General features: G+C 47.3%; 1 non-coding gene across 1 annotated transcript; it reads left to right on the top strand.

Annotated features, from left to right (window-relative positions):
* The first annotated feature begins 5,834 nt into the window (after positions 1-5,834).
* LOC144495442 (U2 spliceosomal RNA) lies at positions 5,835-6,017 on the top strand. The gene has a single exon (XR_013498274.1). It is a non-coding gene; the product is annotated as a U2 spliceosomal RNA (small nuclear RNA).
* Positions 6,018-7,075: the final 1,058 nt, after the last annotated feature.

Below are 7,075 nucleotides of genomic sequence, written 5' to 3'. Positions count from 1 at the left end.
TGTCGATTTATTTGGATAGTCTGCCTTTGGAGGAGGTAAGGTGCCATTTAGCATTATTAAAAGTAGACAAAATTTGTGCAAGAAGTGTACAAACCCATTACTGTCAGGTTTATTGGAGCTTTCAAAATCACCTGTCAAAACTGTCGAAAGAACCTATCAAAGGGAGCTGTCAAAAATGTCAAGAGGACCTGTCAAAGGGAGCTGTCAAGCTCTCTGTGTCAAAGAGAGTTATTAAGCCACCAAAGCATATAAAAGTCCTGCCCTTTAAATCTATGAAAGTGAAATGTCCCCAGTGTTAAAAAAAAACTTGCTAATTCACTCTGCCTGTTGACACAAAGACTTCCATTACTGGATTAATACTGAATGACCCTTTCACAACCATTCATTAGCACAGTAGGGTGCCTGCCATTTCACAGTTTGATTGACAACTCCAAGTGGATCAGAACACTTCGAAGTGAGATAATGAACTCAAATGCTTGTTGTTGTAAAGGATTACACACATGACTTAAATATTTTTGTTGTAATAGGCTCTATTTAGTTGCAGGGATGTGAATGTAGTAATTTTTTTAATGAATGAGTACTTCTTTAATGGAATAAAGTCTGCAATAGACATTAGGGCACAGTTTATTTCCCTTTAGTCAGGTGTGCAGAGGTGGCAGAATTTCCGGCTCTACAAACCTGACCTTTAAACATGGCTGCCTGCAGCTCAGATTTTCGGTTGGGGAACTCTGGGCTGGAAATAGAGTCAGGGTGCAGGAGCCCGGAAATAGTGAAGATTTGGAATGAGTCCAAGAACTCAAGTGCCTATTACCAATGTCCTGTACAACTTCAACGAGATGTCCCAACTCCTGTATTCAATGTTCTGACCAATGAAACCAAGCATGCTGAATGCCTCTTTACTACTCTGGCAACCAGTGATTCCACTTTCAAGGAGCTATGAACCTGTATTCCTAGATCTCTTTAACACACTATAACACTCCCCAATGCCCTACCTTTAACTGAGTAAGACCTGCTCTAGTTTGATCGACCAAAATGCATCACCTTGCACTTATCTAAATTAAACTCCATCTGCCGTTCGTCAGCCCTCTGGCCCAATTGATCAAGATCCCGCTGAAATCCTCGATAACCCTCCTCACTGTCCACTATGCCACCAATCTTGGTGTCATCTGCAAACTTACTAACCATGCCTCCTAAATTCTCATCCAAATCATATAAATGACAAATAACATTGGACACAGTACCGATCCCTGAGGCACAGCGCTGGTCACAGGCCTCCAGTTTGGAAAACAACCCTCTACAACCACCCTGTCTGAAGAAGACAGCAGTCTGAATAAGACAGAGTAAGCCAGTAGGGCTGTCAGTTGTTGTTAAGCACAGCATATCACCTTGGAGTGGCAGCCGCAACATACAGGGTACCAAATATAGATACGCAGTCCTCTCAACCACACTGTTAACAGAGTCAATAGATGAAATGGGGTAAACATTTAGTGCATGTAAGTACACATAGAGAATTTTAGCAATGTATTCTGAGTTCCTCATGACCTTTCTCATAGAAATCATAGAAATCCTTCAGTGCAGAAAGAGGCCATTCGGCCCATTGTGCCTGCACTGACAACAATCCCACCTAGGCCCTATCCCTGTAACCCCACAAATATACCCTGCTAATCCCTCTAACCAACGCATCCCGGGACAGTAACGGGCAATTTAGCATGGTCAATGCACCTAGCCTGTACGTCTTTGGACTTTGGGAGGAAACTGGAGCAGCCGGAGGAAACCCACACAGATACGGGGAGAACATGCAAACTCCGCACAGACAGTGACCCGAGGCTGGGATTGAACCCGGGTCTCTGGAGCTGTGAAGCAGCAGTACTAACCACCATGCCACCACTTCTCATCTACATTTCAATTCATTTGTTCATGTTGCACAAATAAGTTGTTTTTGAAGAGATGGGACACGCCTTTCCAACTGGGATCTGGAGATCCTGATAAAGGAACTGCAAAGGAGAAGAGACATCATCCACCCAGCTGGTCATCGCAAAACCCCTGCTCTGAACAAGAAGGCATGGGTTCAGACTGCAGCCCTGTGGAGCAGATGGCCATTGGAGATACCAGGGTGCTGGGGCAGTTGGTTGTATTGGGATTGCCTTAACTCATGGTGGTAATGGGGGTCATACGGGCACTTTGCTGAGCACAATGGGACATTGGTATGAGATGGAGTGCAATGATGACATTGAATCATGTGGGTAGCACAAGCATGGTTCTGACGATGGTGTGCATCAGAGAGTTCATTCACTAGGAGAAGGAGTATATTTAAATATTTCATTTTGTGTCTCACACAGGACCCACCCTGTGCCAGATCCTCCCTCGGGCATCCAAAGGGGAAGGAGATGTCTCAGGAGGCAGCATCAAATCATACTAGCCCATTCCCCACAAACTCAGATACAGTCACATCACAGAATGTAGCAGATGTTTAGAGTTAGTGGCACAGGATGTAAGAGGGCAGGAAGAGGTGGCAGAGTAAGAGGTATCTCGGAGGAAGGTGGATAATTACAATGTTCCAGTAAGCAGGAACATGGAGCTTCGGGGCAGCTTTTAGGGAAGAGTATTTGTCCAGTCAGGAGTGGATGTGTGAACATTTGGCAGAGTTCCTGAGGCAGTGGGGGCTCTTGGACTATGAATGGAGGAGTCCATCACCATCATGAGTTCCACATTGTCCCAGGGCTCAACCACATGAGTCCTGACCAATAGAGATTAGTCAATCTCATCGAGAGAGACATACAGCAGCACTCGGAGTGAATGCAAGAGCAGCGCCATGACCTTGAAAGAGTACAAGCCTCCCTCAGTATCGTGGATCAGTTCACTCAGAAAATGAGCACAGACATCCACGGCAGACATGAGGGGTTGTGTACCCTTGACAGGGCGGTCAAGGGTACACATCGGCAAGAATGGCTGAGTGTTGTACATCAGCAACCAGCCCCATCAACCCCACCTGATGGCCAACCAAGGGCTGTGCAGGTCACGGAGGAGGGTAAAGGTACCAATAGCTCCTCAGCACCCTCATCTTCCTTCACTTCCCCAGCCACTCATCCAGCGCCCTCATCTGCTGCACACTTGTTGGTGACCATGGCTGCCCAGACAGAGTAAGAAGTTTAACAACACCAGGTTAAAGCCCAGACAGATGCAGAGGCTGCAGTCTCAAGGAGGTTCCCAACAAGTGCCTGCATGATGAGGCTGGCCACTGTGTTCCTCTTTGCTTATCGACAGAGAAGTGAGCGTCCTGCCTCTACCTTCTCCTGAGCAACATTGGAGCACTTTGTAAGAGTGTGCGTGAGCGCAAGGTACCACCTTATCTCTAATAGGTGGGGCAGCACAGTAGCACTGCTGCCTCACAGTGCCAGGGACCCGGGTTCGATTCCCGGCTTGGGTCACTGTCTGTGTAGAGTTTGTATGTTCTCCCCATGTCTGCGTGGGTTTCCTCCGGTGCTCCGGTTTCCTCCCACAGTCCAAAGATGTGCAGGTTAGGTAGATTGGTCATGCTAAATTGGCTCTTAGTGTCAGGGGGACTAGTTAAGGTAAATGCATGGGGTTATGGGGATAGGGCCTGGGTGGGATTGTGGTTGGTGCAGACTCGATGGACCGAATGGCCTCCTTCTGCACTGTAGGATTCCATGATTCTAGAACACTAATGGATTCACTGTGATTACTGAATTCACATTCTATATACCACATTGATCATTGGTTGAGCATATTTCTTTTTGCTTTTGACACCCAACCAGATTTGCCAGCAGTCCCAGTAGCAGCAGAACTGAGTTCCCTTCATCTCTGACGGAGAGTGATCCAGACTCAAAATGCTAGCTCTGATGAAGAGTCATCCTGACTCGAAACGTCGGCTCTGTTCTCTCTCCAGAGTAGTTGTCAGACCTGCTGAGATTTTCCAGCATTTTCTGTTTTTGTTGTGGAACTGAGTAGTTGAGGGTTGCTGGGACTTCAGACAGGCTCATGAGGTAGGCTGCCATTGTGTCCGGATGCAGGAAAGCCGGAAATCTTAGACGGGGTGGTTTCAGGTGGCTGAGGGGGTGTTGCGGGAGGGAGGGTATGTGTGAGGGGGGGGGGGGTGGGAAGATGAGGTCCTTTTTGAAGGTCAGGTGGGGAGGAAAAAGTTGAGGGTAACATCTTGGTGTGGGGGTGCCCTGATGCACAGAGGCACTCTCGAAATGCTGTGCCCCCTTCCTTCCTGTCTTCACAAAAAAGCGATCTGCAAATCTCTTGCCTGCCTGCCCATGCCAACTCCATTATAGGCACCGTCTATAAGGGTCAATTGGCTTGTTAAGTTCTCTTAACCCTTCATTATTTATTTCAGTATATTGGGCAGGTTGCCAATTGTGGTGCCCACACACCTACCATGTTCTGGAGCATAGTCGGGGTGGGCGGCATTGCGGTGGTCTTGTCCATCTGATATTAATGCCCCCTTTCTGCCATAAACGTGCGCGGCTGGGGACGGGCCCACAGTTTCTATATTGGTTTGATGCAACTGAGTGTCTTGCTGGGTCACTTCAGGGGGCAGTTAAGAGTCAGCACATTGCTGTGGGTCCAGAGTCACCAAGGAAGGACGGCAGATTTCCCTCTCTAAAGGACTTTAATGAATCAGATGGGTTTTTATGACGGTCGATGATGGTTTCATGGTCATTCCAACTTGTAAATCTGTCACTATTGTGTGAAAGATTTAGTGACCGTGGCAGTGATTTGTGGATTGGAATCAGAGCATGGATACAGGTATTAACTTTCAAAGGAGGATGGTGGCACAGTGGTTAGCACTGCTGCTTCATAGTGCCAGGGACCCGGGTTCGATTCCCGGCTTGGGTCACTGTCTGTGTGGAGTCTGCATGTTCTCTGCGTGGGTTTCCTCCGGGTGCGCTGGTTTCCTCCCACAGTCCGAAAGACATGCTGGTTAGGTGCATTGGCCATGCTAAATTCTCCCTCAGTGTACCCAAACAGGTGCCAGAGTGTGGTGACTCGGGAATTTTCACAGTAACTTCATTGTTGTGTTAATGTGACACTTGTGATACTAACAAATGAATAAATAAGGATTCAATCTACACTTAAAATGGAAGAGTTTACAGGTCTTTGGGGAAATAGTAGAGAGGGTGAATATGGATTTTACCGGATAGCTCTTTCAAAGAGACATGATGGCTGCAAATTTGTGCCCATGTCCGCCGTGAGCACGAAAGGCAACGTGGGCGTAAAATCTTGTGAGAATCGGGAAACGAGATTCTTGCTGGGCAGGAACCTCAGTTTAATATATTTCAATATGGTTAGTGGGCCTTCCCACCATATTGTTCCACCCCCCACCTCCCCCCACTTTAGAATTCCTCCAACATGTCGGCGAGGTTTACAACTGCTTTTTAGAAACAGGAAGCAGTCGAAGGGAACCGCCGGGGGCACACAGGTAATTATAGCCCCCGGGGAAAAGAGGAATGGGCCCCTGGCACTGTCAGGTTGCCACTGTTGCCAATGCTGGGGAGGGGCTCTGGTGAACTCCATTGGCAGGGAGGGGCTCCTTTTTTTAAATTGGAGATTGGGGCCCCTTTAAACCCGGCGCCCTGATCACTGGATTCCCGGCTGCTGGTTTTTTCCGACCCTGTCACCGGGACAGCGTGAGCCGCGCCTGCAGTGTTTCTTTTCCAAATGTTTCAAATTATAGCGGGAAAAGCCGGCAGTGCAGTGGGTCAGCTAGAAACTGCTTTTCCCGCCTGGGCCAGCACTTTGAAAAGCAAACAGTAAAGTTCTTCAGTCTGTGAAGTGCACTGGGACTCTCAGCTTTGTTAAAGGGGCTATAAGCTTCTCGGCCTTTTGGCTAAGATCAAGTGTAGTATCGACATGCTGTACTTGGTTGAAGTCATAAGGTTACACTGGGGCTTCATTTGAAGCAATATTTTAAAGCGGCATCTCGGCCTTTTGGCTAAGATGCAAATAAGATCGAGCTTTGGGGAAGGTGCAATGCCTACTCCAAACAGCTTGGATCATGGAGATCAAGCCCAGGACAGGCAGTGAGAGGCCTGTCTTGTCAGCTTGGATCGGGAATGTCTCACTCGCTGAGACTTTGAATTGACTTTGATTGGATTGAATGGGATATATAAACAAAAAAAAGGGGCTATGTGCATGCAAGTTGTTGTTGTCTACTCTAAAAGAGTGAAAGGGGGTCGGCATGGTAGCACAGTGGTTAGCATTGCTGCTTCACAGCTCCAGGGACCTGGGTTCGAATCCCGGCTCGGGTCGCTGTCTGTGTGGAGTTTGCACATTCTCCCTGTGTCTGCGTGGGTTTCCTCCGGGTGCTCCGGTTTCCTCCCACAGCCCAAATATGTGCGGGCTAGGTTGATTGGCCATTCTAAATTGCCCCTTAGTGTCCCGGGATGCATAGGTTAGAGGGGTTAGTGGGTAGATATGTGGATAGGGCCTGGGTGGGATTGTGGTTGGTGCAGACTCGATGGGCCGAATGGCCTCTTTCTGCACTGTAGGATTCTATGAAAGTTGAGGAGGTTAACGTACTTGGAATATACTTTTTTTCAGCACTTATCGGAACATCTGTTAGCAAATGAAAAGATTCAATCTGTGTAAAGACTGGAAAACAAATCTGAAGAAATCTCGAAATGTTTTTACTGCCTAGAGGCTTTCCTAGACCACCAAAGTGACCCTCAGAGGTTTTACAAAGATATTATTAAATTTATAAAGGTGACACATCACATACACTAAGTCATACTCTTTGAGCATTCCATGACTATATGACCATGAAAGTAATATAATTGCGGAGACTGTATTATAATTGTGGGATTGGGTGTTGCAATAGATCATTTTCATACAATGCGATTCAGTTTATTGAAATATTGTTGTGGCTCTACAAGTTGTGGTTTAGTATTTTACCCAAGAGGAAACCTCTGGTGAAAGACAAACCCTTGTGGAATGTGATGATTCAACCGCCTCATTCACTCAGCCCAGTCTAACTGTGGTGAAGCAACACAGTGGACTAAGGTCAGTGGCTAATGTGGGAACTGGGAATGTTTCCTGTTGTGGAGACCGG

The sequence above is a fragment of the Mustelus asterias genome, chromosome 6 (genome assembly GCF_964213995.1).
Source record: "Mustelus asterias chromosome 6, sMusAst1.hap1.1, whole genome shotgun sequence".
Classification (NCBI taxonomy): Eukaryota; Metazoa; Chordata; class Chondrichthyes; order Carcharhiniformes; family Triakidae; genus Mustelus; species Mustelus asterias.
This window is presented reverse-complemented; position numbering and strand designations above follow the sequence as displayed.